The 15501-nt window shown below is 46.6% G+C and overlaps 1 pseudogene; it reads right to left on the reverse strand.

Annotated features, from left to right (window-relative positions):
* Nucleotides 1-10531: 10531 nt before the first annotated feature.
* On the reverse strand, nt 10532-11644 carry LOC138849882 (ankyrin repeat domain-containing protein 42-like; annotated as a pseudogene).
* Between the last annotated feature and the right edge of the window lie 3857 nt (nt 11645-15501).

Genomic DNA, 15501 nt, shown 5'->3' on the forward strand with positions numbered 1-15501 from the left:
GAGGTTTTTCCATCTGCTGATTCACTACCCACCGGCCACAATAGCCAGGAAGCAAAACCCAGAAAAAACTCCTGCTCATTAGATTGGTCATCTGTATCAAGAGGGCCAGGCCGAGAGAGAGAGAGAGAGAGAGAGAGAGAGAGGCAGAGTACAGACAAGTTGTCACGCAGCTGGGCCCAGATTGAACAAACCCCAGGAAGCTTCCCTGCAGTGGGAAGGAGGTCCTGCAGGAAGTGTGGCTGGGTTCACAGTCGTCCTCCTGTGACAGAGAGGACAAAGCCTGGTCCTTACGAGGGATGCGCTTCTTTGTCAGTCACTGGGTGCCCGGTGCTGATCAGGGTCTGGGGCAGTGCTCACCACATCTTCCACATTAGACTCCTCTTCCTTACAGAGGAGGGGCTGAGTGAGGCTTGGAAGCTGCTCTGATCAATGTCACACGGTAGGTGAGTGGTGCTGAAGGCAGGACTTGAACCCAGTGTCACACTCCAAGCTGTGGTTTTCCACTCTTCTGTTTGCCTCTCCACCAACAAGCTACCACCATGCCTCTTTTTGCAAACAATTATTTTTTTCTCTGAGGCTGGCTTTGTGATGCAGCAGGTAAACTGTCAGCATGCTATGCCAGTATCCCATATGGATGCCAATTTGAGTCCCATCTGCTCTACATCCAATACATCTCCCTGCTAATGGCCTGGGAAAGCAGTGGAAGATGGCCACGTGCTTAGGCTCTGATAACCATGTGGGAGACGTGGAAGTTGCTCCTGGCTCCTGGTCTCAGGCTGGCTCAGCCCTGGCTGTTGCAGCCATTAGGAAGTGAAACAGAGGATGGACGATACCTCTCTCTGTCTCTCTCTTTCTCATTTCACTCTCACTCTCTCCTCTTGCTCTCTTGTTCTGCCTTACTAATAGAAGCAAATAAAATCACTACTTTCTTTTCAAAGGAAAAAAATATATCTATCACTTTGAAAGAAGCCTGTAATATCATTCTCTCCCCTGAATTCATCCCTCAAAGAATCCCTTTGCAAATCTCAGGTCTGTTTGTGCAGTGGGCAGGGCCTCCCAGCTCCCTCAGTGCTGGCCAAGTGCTGCCCTCACCCGGTCACCCCAGTGTCCTGCACTCTGCAAGTTCCTCCTTCACACCCATTCCCTCAGGTTCTCCCTCTGTCCTTCTCTCCACACAACTCCCCCGTTTCAAATCAGCCTCCTAGTTCTGGATTCATGATCACCCTCCCAACTCCTCCTCTATGTTGTTTAAATGTAAGAAAATATTGTAGACTTGTCATAAGATCATAAATATGACTCTAGGCAAAGATAGAAATCAAAGTATTTATTCCATTACCTAATCAGTGATGAAACTGTCCAATTGTAGAGCTACTTCAGGGAGTGTTTGGAAGAACAAACTATTTATGTCCATCAGTAAGGGCATTTGAAAATAAATACATTGGGGTCATCGTTGTGGTCCAGTGGATAAAGCTTCCTCCTGCAACAATAGCATCCTATAAGAGCTCCAGTTCAAGCCTCAGCTGCTTCACTTCTGATCCAGCTCCCTGGATCAGAACTGGAGGATGGCCCAAGTGCTTGGTCCCAATGAGTACATGGGGGATTCAGAAGAAGCTCCTGGCTCCTGGTTTCACCCTGGCCCAGTCCAGTCATTGGGGCCATTTGAGGAGTGAACAAATGGATGCAAGCACCTTCTCTCTCTCTCTCTCTCTCTCTCTCTCTCTCTCTCTCTCTCTCTCCCTCCCTCCCTTCCTCCCTCCCTCCTTCTCTCTATCTCTGCAACTCTGACTTTGAATAAATAAAATAAATCTTTATAAAAAATGAAAATAAATACACTGAGTAAGAGGGGGAACGTGGCAAACATCTTATGGGGCCACAAAACTATAGGCTTTGGGATACTCAGAAAAGCACCTGCTACCTTTGATCGTTAAACTTCCAAAATGTATTCATTGCAAAATGTACACTGAGATGACTTATAAATCTATCTAAGTGCTATAACAGTGATGGATTTAATCACTGCTTCTGAAGCTATTAAGGCAGCAGGTGCACTTAGCTAAAGAGATCACTCCTGGGTCCCAAGCTGTGTCATAGCGGTCAAGACACCACCTGCAGTGCCAACATCACATATGGGTGCCGGTTCAAGTACAGGTTGCTCCACTTTCAACCCAGTTCTCTGTTGGGTCAGAAAAGCAGTGGAAGATGGCACAAGTCCTTGGAACCCTGCACCCGCTTGAGAGACAAGGAAGAAGCTTCTGGCTCCTGGCTTTGGGTCTGCACAGCTCTGGGCGTTGTGGCCATGTGAGGAATGAACCATCGGATGGAAGACTTCTCTCTCTTTGCCTCTAACTCTATGAAACTCTGCCATTCTCACAAATAAATAAATATTTAAAAAGAAGAGAGACAGATCACTCCTGTTTTGGTAAATAATATCATATCACCTGCATGCCTTCTTTTTGTGTCTCTTTCAAATAAGTGCTTGCATAGATAACCCAAAAGTAATGCAGTGTCATAAAGATACATGAAAAGTATAATGAGGATAACTATGACAGCTAATAAGTAAATATGTTGAGAATACTTAAAATCTAATAAGGACCCTGTAGAGTACGTGTGTATGGTCTCATTCTTGGGGTGAGGCATTTTGATAAATGTGTGAGCACCTCAGATCCCCTTTCCCACACAGTGTGAGCAGCTCAGCGCCCTCCTTGGGCTGCACTGTGGCTTACAGGATTACATCAGGCAGAGACCTCTCATGAGATTTCAAAAGAGCACAGTGCAGACTTTCACAGAGGCCACCTGTGATATTGACAATATGGCAGCATCACCCACATCTCTGTGTCCATGTGCTCCCTTTCCCACCCCCATAAATCCACCAAGATTCAATCACAGGGGCTCTGCCCTAACAACCTGCTCCAATCAAATCACTTCAGAAAATCAACTCTACAGTAATTTGATTAAGTTTCCACCCACTCATTACCGTTAATCTACAACTTATAAGACTGCAGTCCTGACTGAGCTTGGCAACACAAATATTGAAACCATAGCAGCTACTGTCTTCCTTCTAGGTAAAACTGATTACAAGTCCAGAGGATCTATCCCAGACTTCCTTCTTTTTTAAATTTATGATTTAATTTATTTATTTTTGACAGGCAGAGTGGACAGTGAGAGAGAGAGACAGAGAGAAAGGTCTTCCTTTGCTGTTGGTTCACCCTCCAATGGCCGGCGCGGCCGGTGCGCTGCGGCTGGCACACTGCGCTGATCCGATGGCAGGAGCCAGGTGCTTCTCCTGGTCTCCCATGGGGTGCAGGGCCCAAGCACTTGGGCCATCCTCCACTGCACTCCCTGGCCACAGCAGAGAGCTGGCCTGAAAGAGGGGCAACCGGGACAGAATCCGGAGCCCTGACTGGGACTAGAACCCGGTGTGCCGGCGCCGCAAGGCGGAGGATTAGCCTATTGAGCCATGGCGCCGGCCCCGACTTCCTTCTTCCACTTCTCATTTCATGTTTCTCACCCTCGGTAAAAATGAAAGCCAATCAGATATTTTTATTTTTTCTTCATTTTCATTTTATTTGAAATGAAGACAAAGATCTTCCAGACACTGATTCCCTCTCCAAATGCAAACAACAGTTGCTGGATAAGGCTGAAGACGGAGACAGGAACTCAATCCAGGTTCCCACATGGGTGGCAGGAATCCAACTATTTCAGCCATCACTGCTTCCTCCCAGAGTGTGCATTAGCAGGAAGTGAGAATCAGAGGTAGAACCAGGACAGGAACCCAGCCAGGCATTCCAACATGGGACGTGGGGGGGTCTCAAGCAGCTTCAGGACACCTGCTCCACATTCCCTTCCTGGTCAAAGTTTTTATATAGGAAAATGGACGTCTCCTTGCTGGGAGAATCTCAGGCCTCTACAGTCCTGCTTCATTTTGTTTGCTGTGGTTTTCCACTCACTGTGACAACTGGGCTAGAATCATAAAGAGGCAATGCACTGAGTAACTAGAACCGTGCTCATGGTCAAAGCTGTCTGCAGTTGAACTTGTATCAGGAAATTCTCATCTTCGTCTTCATCTTACTCAGGATCCACTGCTACCCTGCTAGCAGCTCTCTTCTTCCCACAGCTGCAGTGTTGACACAGAAGGGAATCTAAGCCCTCCCCTTAGATTCCCTGAATTAACACAGCAGTTTGTTCACTGGAACAGAAATTTACTGAAGTGTGGAAAATTATGTGTGTTTCTCCATCCCAGAAAGAAAGTAAACAAAGTTTATCATTAAATACCTTTCCAATAAAATCCATCAGTCACTCATTTCTATGGAAATGTTCAGATGGCCACCTTCTGTAGTCAAATAGAACAAACCCTCCCAGAACAGAGCTGGGGACCCCTCTCAACTTCTAGGCCCTCCGCTCTGATTCAAGTAGGATAAATAAACTCTCCAATCTTGGGCACAGTAATTCAGACTTCAGTCCAATTCATATCCAAAGATATTTGAAAATCAATAAAAATATTTGAAGATAAAAAAATATAAAAACATTTTACATTCCCATAGTAAAATTCAGCCTATCCTAAACCAGTTCAAACAGCTGTGAACTTGCATCTTCTGCTGTTTGAACACAGGCATGAAGCAGCAGTTCTCATAACCATGATATGAGAAAGCTCTTGGTCCATCCAGGACTTGCCCCAGAGGCTTTGTTCCAGGAGCCTGCAGCCCATCAAGAGTCTCACTGAGGAGTCGGGGCAGTGAGGGCCCCTATGGGGCTCAGGGCAGCAATGGAGACTCAGTCCCTGCGGGAGCTCCATCCACTCCAGAGCCTGAGCTGAGCCCCTCCCCTGGGGGCCTCACAGCCTCCTCCAAAGAAGGAGACTTGCTAAGGGGCACAGGGAGCCCCTCAGACCCCACCTCTGTGGAGCAGATGCTCAGGGTCACGTCTTCCCGAAGAATGAAGCATGGATAGAGGGTTCCAGAGAAAGAAACCGGGGAAAAGGAGAAAATGTGGGAGCCTTCAGTCATGTTGTAGAAGGAGACGTCCCCCTCACCACAGTCCAGGAAAATCCCTACCCTGGGGGGATGCTGCCCAAGATATAGAACCTGAAGAGGCTTAGTCCAGGCAAAGTTTCTATTGTGAAACCAACCTACAAGCCAAATATCCTCATCTGGGGACTCTATATCTGCCTCTCCTTGTAACATGCTCCCTACAGACCCATAGAGCCCAGTCACCAAACTTTCCACTCCTGATCTCCATCTCCCAATAATATCTTCCTGACGTGATGTCCTCAAGGCCAAACACACTGCAGGTGTCATCCCAGCCCACACCAGTGTGCATGCATGCCACACTCTTCTTTTCAGGAGGGATAGCAAGTTTTGCAATGGCAGAGTCTGGATCCAGAGTGACAAACCCTGTAGAGAGAGTTCGCAATACTGTATGGCCACTTCTAGACCCACAACAAGGATGCACAACTACCCCCAGACCTACCTAGCTACATGGGGGAGTGGCAAGGTCCCTAAGATAGGTCCCTGGGATGAAAGCCCATGGCCTCCAAGCACAAGGAGGAACCAGTATACCTCTCTGAGATCAGACGTGCCACAGAGACCGTGACAACCAGTCTGTCTTTGTTCCTGTCACTTTAGCCCCCACCCCACCACCATTGATGGTGCCAGCATCTGTACCAGCACAGAGAACTGAAGGAGAGGGAAGAGCCATGTGGTCACGGGGAGGAGCACCCAGAAAGAACACGAAGTCACTCATGGGCCTGGGACCGTTCCTTCTGCCAGTCTACAAGAGATCACAAATTACATATCAGGGTCTGCACAGACTGCACAAGTCAGCCCGGCACCTGCTCTTCTGAAACAGTGATCCAGCAATGAATGGGGAAATGCATTTGTGTACATTCAGCTGGTATACTGTGTCTTACACACACACAGACACATACACACACATACACACTCATATAAACACACACACACACTCACTCCATGTTGTACTCTTTCCACAAAGGCTAAGATATAAACTTAACCCAGAGATTGAGATGCTGGACATGGATGGAACAGGAAAATCACTGCCCAGATTTAACTCTCAAATCACACTTTCTCAAGTTCCTAGCAATGATACCTTTATGAAAGCTAGGTTTTCCAGAGAATAAATTCCAGAGAATAGATTTCTTTATTTCCAGTATTTCCATTTTTTTTGTGAAGCATTGATTGAGCTAATTTGTATGTTGCCTCCTAGCTGCAGGTGGAGAGTTGGGGCCACAACTGGTTGATATGAACTTAGAGGATGATATTCAGATATCCATATTCTAATACCTAGATCCTGCGACTCTGTCACCTATAGAGAAGCGAGCTTTGCAGATGGGATAAAGATTAAGGACCTTAAGTTAAGATAGTTCACTGAATTATCCTGGTGAGCCCAATCTAATCATGTGAATGCTCAAAGAAACCTGCTAACCTGTTTGTGACCACAGAAAATAAAAGAGTGAGGGACTAGAGTTGGAATGATGCATACATTGCTGACTTTGAAGATAGAGGAATGGGGCCATGAGCCAAGGCATGCAACTGGGCTCAGATGCTGGAAAAAGAATGAGCCACCAGAGAGGAAGGCAATCCTGCGTTGATTTTAGCCCAATGAGAGCTGTTTCAGACGTGTGACCACAGAGCTAAAAGATAATCAGTGTGTGTGTGTGGGAAGCCACCAAGGCCAAGGTCATTTTCGTGGCAACAAGCAAATACTTCCTCCAATCACATGTGCTTGGTTGCTACACCCAGCGTGGGGCAGGGGAATGGATAGGAGGAGGTGTCTGGAGAGAGCACAAGGATCCTTGTAACCTGCACAGGGGAAAATCATGACCTAGGAATTTCCACGTGGTGTGGTGTGAGATGGAGGGACTCAGAGGTGCCCAGAGAGCCAGTGGGCAAGGGAGGGTCTGGGATGGAGGAAAAGTCTATATGGTGCATGAATTTTCCCTTCAAAACAGAGAACCCAGAACATGAACTTGACTTTCATGGGACACAGTAACCAACAGCTCCTCTGAAGGACCAGACAGGACCTGCCCCTGCCCTTCTGCTGTCAACACCACAGCCCCCTCAGTGTAATCAGCTGGGAGGACAAGGAGAGAGCACAGGAAGCCTCTCCCCAGCCTCCCCAAGGCCTCTGCATCTCCTCTACCTCCATGCTCACCCCTGGGGAGGAGAGAGGCAGGTGCTGACTGAAGCAAAGGCTGCATCCACAGAGTCTGAGCGATCATCAGGGAGAGAGCTTTACCTGCCCGGCACAGAGAAGGCAGGGTGGGAACAGTGAACAGGGACACGAGGGTAGAAGTCTGACAGTGATAAGTAACAGGGCATTTCTCCTGCACATGTGGTGATAAGCTGGTGACCACCACCCACACCCACATGGGATTCATTCAGATAAACTAGCATTTCCATCTGTGTTGATGTGCTTGATAGGAAACAAAACCACATCAAATGGTGGGGCTGATCCATGTCCCCTCTGGAAGAGAATGAGGTTTAATTGACTTGTTTTTCATCAAGACTTAGTTGTCAAACTGTAAAGTTTGGGTCATAACTGTTCTGTGGGACAAAAAGGAAGAGCAGGAGGAGAACAAAGGGAAGAAGGAAAAGGAAGAGGAAACAGAACCAGGATTAGTTTTTGAGAGGATGACACTTCAGGTTCTATTTAATATATATCAGTGTACAATTCACTTAATTTTCACAAGAAATCTGTAAGTTAGGAATTGTTTATATTCATAAATGGAGATCAGATCAGCTGTGATCTTGCCATGAGAAAATGTAGGTTAATAGTGATGATGTTGTTTGTTCTTACAAAACAAATAAGTGGGTCCGGCACTGTGGCATTGTGGGTAAAGCCCTCACCTGAGGAACCAGCATCCCTTATTTGCCCTGCCTTGAGTCCCAGCTGCTCCAAATCCAATCCAGCTCCCTGCTAAAGCACTTGGGAAAGCAGTGGAAGATGACCTGGTCCTTCAGCCCCTGCACCCATGTGAGAGACCAAGAGTAACCTCCTGGCTCCTGGCTTCTTACTGGCCCAGCTCCAGCCATTGAGGCCATTTGGAGAATGAACCGGAGAAATGAAGATCTCTCTCCCTCTCGCTCTCCCTCTCTCACTCTCTCTTTCCCTTTCTCTCTCTCTTCCTCTCTCTCCTTCTCTGTAACTCTGACTTTCAAATAATTAAATAAATGCTTAAAAATGGAGACAAGACTCTATTAAGTATATTAAAACACATGAGATATAATTTCAGCAGAGAAAGGTTATGGTAAGAGAAGACTACATGATCTCATCTTTTATACAGAAGTCTCCTGGAGATGCAGATTCTATAAGGTGGCTCCCTGTGCACCTGCTGCCCAGGCCTCCTTCTCCTTAGAGGGGCCACGACTCTGTTTCTCACAGTCCAGGTCCCTGACCATGAGCAGAAGCATCCAGAACAGGGGGAGGGCACATTACACAGGGCCAGAGAGCACAGCTCCTCACGTCACCACAGTGACCCCCCACTGCCTCAGCATCTCCCTTACCACGTTCCTTCCCTCACTGCTCCTGGAAGATTGAAATTTTTTTTTATGAGAGGCAACTTCACTAGATGATTATTTCAAAATTGCTAGTTTTAATATTTATTTTATTTATTTGAAAGGTAGAGTGATCACAGAAAGAGGATAGGAAGACAGGGAGAGAGAGAGAGAGAGAGAGAGAGAGAGAGAGAGAGAGAGAGAGAATATCAATCTTCTATCTGCTGGCTCACTGCCCAATGGCCAGAGGTTGATCAGGCTGAAGCCAGGAGCCAGTAGCTACTTCCAGGTGCCCCAAGGGTACAGGGGCCCAAGCACTTGGGCCATCTTCTACTGCTCTCCCAGGTACATTGGCAGGCAGCTGGAGTGGAAATGAAGCAGAGGAGACTCCAACCAGTGCCCACATAGGATGAGAATGCTGCAAGCATTATTTTTTTAATAAAGAAAAAAAAACTGCAGCAAGTTTATTTAAAGTGATTTCACTGACCAGTACCTTCTCACAACATGCCCCTAGAAGATCCTTTTTTTTTCCTCACCTCTTCCCTTTGTATGACTCACAGGAGTCATCTTCAAAGCTCCAAAATTGGGACCTGAATTTTTTCAGCCTTTCCCTGATTTATCCACCTCTACTCAATATTCAACCAGCTGAAAATTTTTTTTCTTTCCCTTCTTTTTTTTTTTTTAAACTTTTATTTAATGAACATAGATTTCCAAAGTACAGCTTTTGGATTACAATGGCTTCCCCCCCATAACGTCCCTCCCACCCGCACCCTCCCCTTTCCCACTCCCTCTCCCCTTCCATTCACATCAAGATTCATTTTCATTTCTTTTTATATACAGAAGATCAATTTAGCATACATTAAGTAAGGATTTCAACAGTTTGCTCCCACACAGAAACATAAAGTGAAAAATACTGTTTGAGTATTAGTTATAGCATTAGATCTCAATGTACAGCACATTAAGGACAAAGATCCTACATGAGGAGTAAGTGCACAGTGACTCCTGTTGTTGACTTAACAAATTGACACTCTTGTTTATGGCATCAGTAATCACCCTAGGCTCTTGTCATGAGTTGCCAAGGCTATGGAAGCCCCCTGAGTTCACTGACTCTGATAATTTTTAGACAAGGCCATGGTCAAAGTGGAAGTTCTTTCCTCCCTGAGAGAAAGTTACCTCCTTCTTTGATGACCCGTTCTTTCCACTGGGATCTCACTCGCGGAGATCTTTCATTTAGGTGTGTGTTGTTTTTTTTTTTTTTTTTTTTTTTTTTTTTTTTTTTTGCCAGAGTGTCTTGGCTTTCCATGCCTGAAATACTCTCATGGGCTTTTCAGCCGGATCTGCATGCCTTAAGGGCTGATTCTGAGGCCAGAGTGCTGTTTAGGACATCTGCCATTCTATGGGTCTAACCAGCTGAAATTTTAATTTTTCTCTATGTAATCATTCACACTCCAACAGGCCCGGCAGCTCTGAGATGGTCTTTTCAGATTTGAGATGTAATTTCTTCTGCTTTAAATTTTCTTCTGTTGTCTTTCCCAAGTGTCTCTAGTTGCTCATAGAAATTTTCAGCTGTCTCATTTCTACAATTTTCTTTTTTTAATTAATTAATTATTTTTTTATTTGACAGGTGGAGTTAGACCGTGAGAGAGACAGAGAGAAAGGTCTTCCTTTTGCCATTGGTTCACCCTCCAAATGGCTGCTACGGCTGGCACTGCACCAATCCGAAGCTAAGATCCAGGTACTTCCTCCTGGTCTCCCATGCGGGTTCAGGGACCCAAACACTTGGGCCATCCTCCACTGCCTTCCCGGGCCACAGCAGAGAGCTGGACTGGAAATGGAGCAACCGGGACTAGAACACGGTGCCTATATGGGACGCCGGCGCCGCAGGCAGAGGATTAACCAAGTGAGCCATGGCGCTGACCCCTTAATTCTACAATTTTCTTAAAAACACTCCTCTTGGCATCTGTTTTATACAACTCCCTGACACATAAATCATCCTTAGCCTCAGTGCTTCCCTTAACATCATCTTATAAAAATATCATATCAATCTCATTCACACCCTCTGTATCATATTTCTGTAACCCCTTTAACAAATTCACTGATGACAGATGGGCAAATCTTGTGGCCACATCACTGGGTCCCCTGCTTTGTGGTGACGTCACTGTCTGCTCCTCTGTAATGAACCACTGCAGACTCCATGTGACCTTGTGCAGCAGCTTTAAGCTCAGCAGTTGATCCACCATCATCACACTCACTCACATGGATTACTCCAACCTCTGCAGATTTCTCAGCATTTCCACATCACCCTTAAGGGCAGCCACACGACCTGGAAATGCTAAGGTTTCCTGACCTTCCACATCATTTCCTTCATACTCAGTCCCCTGGATAAACTGTAAATGTTCTGCTTAAAGAACTTCAGAGCCAGGTTGCTACATTTTCTCCATTATCGTTGAAGGCTTGCAAAGCTTGTGTTCCTCTGCTCATTCTACTGAGTAGGAATTTGAAACAGTGAAGGTGGCCTTCATGGCTGCTAATGAACTGGAAGGTTTCCATTGTGGCCCCCAGAGTCTATGCTACATCCCCACTTAACAAGAAGCTGTAAGCAGCTAAATCCCCTATGAGAAGTGGCCTCATGTACAAGTCTCTGTTCTCTCATTAGTCATCCTGGGATCCTGGTCACCTTTGCCTAGGAGCTTGAGAACCTTCCCAAAGTTTGGACAGACACAAAGAACCCAATGCCTGTGAAATCCTTGGCACTACCAAACCTGGAGAAGAGGACAGTAGGGAAGGAGAACTGTCTGATTTATTTAGAACAACTAAATTACTTTCTCAGTCATATAAAAGATTTTAAATGTTGGAAAGATAGCCAGCCTACCAAGTGCTATTCCATCTATAACAATATGTATTAATACTAATGAACAGGAGTCCCTCACCACTCCACTTTGGAACATTATTTGTGAAGTTAAAGAGTATCCATGAGTCGCAGTGGGATGCAAAGCACTGCATCCATGGTCATCTTGAGCTGCCGGGTTTGTTCCATTGATCATAAGAGCTTATGTGTAAGCAACCTGACCTCTGGCTGCAGCTGTGTGGGCTGCAGTCCAACCCCTAACAGTTTCTTGTGTGATATCAGCTCCACGCCAGAGTTAGCTCCAGCTCTGGACTCTAACTTCCTTCCATTGTAGACTGAGGAGGCAGCAACAAAGGTTGAAGGATTCAAGGAATGAACCATGGGATGAAAACACTTGCTCATTCACTCTCTCTCTCACACAAATTTTAATATGCTTTAATTTAGATTTTTCCTGAAATTTATATACATGGTGTTTGGGAATCAATTCTATTTCACACACCCAAGCCCTGTAAACCCTCCGCACACTTCCTACATTCCAACACCAGGGCTGGGCCTTCAGCCACTGCAGTCACTTTGAGCCACCTGCACAGCACTCACTCTCTCCCTCATCTCTTCTCTTCCCCATATGCTCTTTTCCCACGGTTTGCTTGTCATTCTTTCTCTAGGTAACAATTTCTACTTTTCTGTTTCTCCTTTTCTAGCCTTCATATATCACCCCTAAAAAAATTAAGGTCTTGAGCTGTTAACGAATATAGCATTTATTTGAGGTGTGAGAAAATCGTAGTGAACAATCACATATAACATTTTTTTGTTCATGTAAACACACACACACACACACACACACACACACACACCCCTTCTCAGGGGCAGCAGTTTGGTCTTCCAGCAAAGACAGGGGCTAAGATGTCTGCATTTGATGTCAGAGTGCCTGGGTTCGATTCCAGCTCCAGCTCCTAATTCCAGCTTCTAGCCAAGGCACATCCTTGGAGCAGTAAATGATACATCAAGTTGGGTTTCTGTCAATCATATGGGAGCTCTAGATTGGGTTCCCAGCTCCTGACTTTGGCTCTAGCACAGTTCAAAAGGTCCCTGGCCATTGTGGATATTTGGGGAATGGAACAGCCAATGAGAGTTTCTCTCTCTCTCTCTCTCTCTCTCTCTCTCTCTCTCTCTCTTTCTCCACTCCATCCCTTCCTCCCTCCCTCACTCTTACTCAAAAAAAAATTTTTTTTTTAAAAAACATGGCAGGTATTTGGCTTAGCAGTTAAACCACCCACCACTCACACTGAAGAATTTGGATCAATCCCCAGTTCAGGCTACAGACTCCAGCTTCTGACCAGTGGAGACCATCAGAGGCAGCACTGAGGGCTGAATTGCTGACATGCATGTGGGAACCTGGACTGAGGTCCCAGCTCCTGGTTTTGCTCTATCCTAGCCATGGTTGTTATAAGCAGCTAGGGAGCAAAATAGGAGACAGACAGAATATCTCTCACTCTCACTCTTGCTCTTACTCTCTGCATGTTAAATACATTTTGTAAAAGAGTTATTTTTTTATTTGAAAGACATAGTTACAGAGAGAGGGAGAGAAACACACACACACACACATGCACACACACACAGCAGGTATGGGGGATCTTCCATAAACTGGCTCATTCCCAAAATGACCACAATGGCCAGATATGGGCTGATCAAATGCCACGTGCCATGAACTCCATCTGGTCTCCCACACTGGTGAAGGGGCCCAACCACTTGGGCCATCTTCTGCTTTCCCAGGTGTATCAGCCAGGAGTTGGATCAGAAATGGACTAGTTGTGACTCAAAGCTGTGCCCATGTGGAACTTTGGCACTGCAGGTGGTGGCTTAACCTGCTGCACCACAGCACCTGCCCACATCAAATACATTTTAAGCTTTTCTAATCTTACTGAGAGTACACAAATGTTGCATACAATTTCATATATACCAGAGACCCAAACCCAGGAATCTCTCCACAAAAATCCCAGAGGCTTTGTTTCCAAATCTAGATTTACTCAGAGTAATTACTTGCAACCACTGATACTTAGAGGAAGAAACCCAGCATGGACAGTAGTCAGAGCATGAAGAAGCAGAGAAGACCGTATTCCAGGGGTCCAGGAAGACCAAACTGGGCCGTATATGGAGGGATTTGGGAGTAAGAAGATTCCCAATCCCACCACCCTCTTAAGTAAACTCTGGGTCCTGAGCAGCATGACTTCCAGAGCATCCTGGAGAGCGGCACTTCCTGATCTGCAGTCGGTGCCCTGCTCCAGGCTCTCCTCACACCTGAACTCTCGGTGGTCACCCCACCAATGACAAGGATCAGTTGAACAGGGGTTTTAAGAAGGTGTCGCTAACCCTAACCATGACCTGCAGTAGACAAAGGGCCCAGAATGCCAGCAGAGCTGTGGTCCCACAGAGGAGCCCCTGCAGTTTTCCTTGGAGGCTATAGCAGTGTCCAGGAGAACAGGATGCCCAACCCAACTGGAGTTGAGTCCACAGGTAGAGAAGGGGCAGGACAGAGGCAGGGCAGGGAGGCAGAGGAGCCATCAGGTCACTTACCAGCATACAGCTGTGCCTTCCTCCAGGCTGAAAGGAAACACACCCTGGTGAGACCACAGCCACACCACCTGCTCAGCCCTCGCCTGCCCTCTGTGCTGAAGGTTAGACTCTGCAGGAGGAGAGAGGCTGCACAGGAGGGGCCTCCTGCAAGTGCAGACAGCAGAGGATTGTGGGAAACTCCCTGACCACAGATCAGGAAGCCTGCAGGACAGCTGAGTTGCACCCCTGCCCCACTGCTGGGTGACTTTTGCTGTCAGCACTCTACCCTGTGCCTCAAACCCATAAGGACCCCTGTGTCAATGTCCACTCAGTGCTGTTGGTCAGGACCAAAAACTAACTGTGTGAAAATAATGAAAACAGAGCAATTTATGGGCCCGGCGCTGTGGCTCACTAGGTTAATCATCCGTCTGAGGTACCGGCATCCCATATGGGCACCAAGTACTAACTAGTCCTGGTTGCTCCTCTTCCAGTACAGCTCTCTGCTGTGGCCCAGGAGGGCAGTGGAGGATGGCCCAAGTGCTTGGGCCCCTGCACCCACATGGGAGACCAGGAGGAGGCACCTGGTTCCTGGCTCGGATTGGCAAATTGCTGGCCGTGGCGGCCATTTGGGGAGTAAACCAATGGAAGGAAGACCTTTCTCTCTCTCTCTCTCTCTCTCTCTCTCTCACTGTCTGTAACTCTACCTGTCAAAAAAATAAATAAATTTTTTAAAAAGAGCAATTTACTCCATATTGATAGCAATTAACTAATGTATAGCATTTCATGTCAGGGATATTAGGAAATTTAAGGAGAAAGAAGAAATAACATAGATATAAGGCCAACTCCAGAATCTAAGGGGCCAAACATTCCCTGAGAAAATGTTTTCTAAAAAAGATATATGTAATTATTTGAAAGGCAGAATTACTGAGGGGGGGGGCAAGAAAGAGAGAATCCTCCATCCACTGGTTCAATCCTCAAATGGCCCCAACAGCCAGGGCTGGACCAGGGCAAAACAAAAACCAGGAGCTTCTTTCTGGTTTTTCATGTGGGTGCAGGAGCCCAAGTACTTAGGCCGTCTTTCACTGCTTTCCTAGGAGCATCAGAAGGGAGCTGGAAGAAGTGGATCAGCTGGGACAAAAAACCGACACTCACATGGGATGCCTGAATTGCAGGCAGATATTTAGCAGGCTATACAACAACAACTCTCTAGAATAAAATACTCTAGAGAAAAGCATCCCTACTTTGAGAAGCACTCAGCTCATCCCATCGTATCTCCACACCTGGTCAGCAGCCCTGTCCTCTGCCATTCATTTTTTCAACAGCAACTTTGAGGAGCAGGACAGGACGACTTCCCCTGGGTGGTGTTTAGGAGGGAGGGAGGGGCAGAAATCACACTCCCAAGCTCAGTGACCCCATCTGTTCCTCTCCCTCCTGTCTTGAACTCTCACAGCTTCTGGCATATGCCTTCTGGTGTGGTCCAAGAGCTAGAGCATTGGAGGATAAACACTAACAATTCTCATATAGGGCACAGGCCTGGACTGGAAAGAGACACAGGACGCAGGCAGACTCCATGCCCATCATTGCACACACGTC

The sequence above is a fragment of the Oryctolagus cuniculus genome, chromosome 5, assembly GCF_964237555.1.
Source record: "Oryctolagus cuniculus chromosome 5, mOryCun1.1, whole genome shotgun sequence".
Lineage (NCBI taxonomy): Eukaryota > Metazoa > Chordata > Mammalia > Lagomorpha > Leporidae > Oryctolagus > Oryctolagus cuniculus.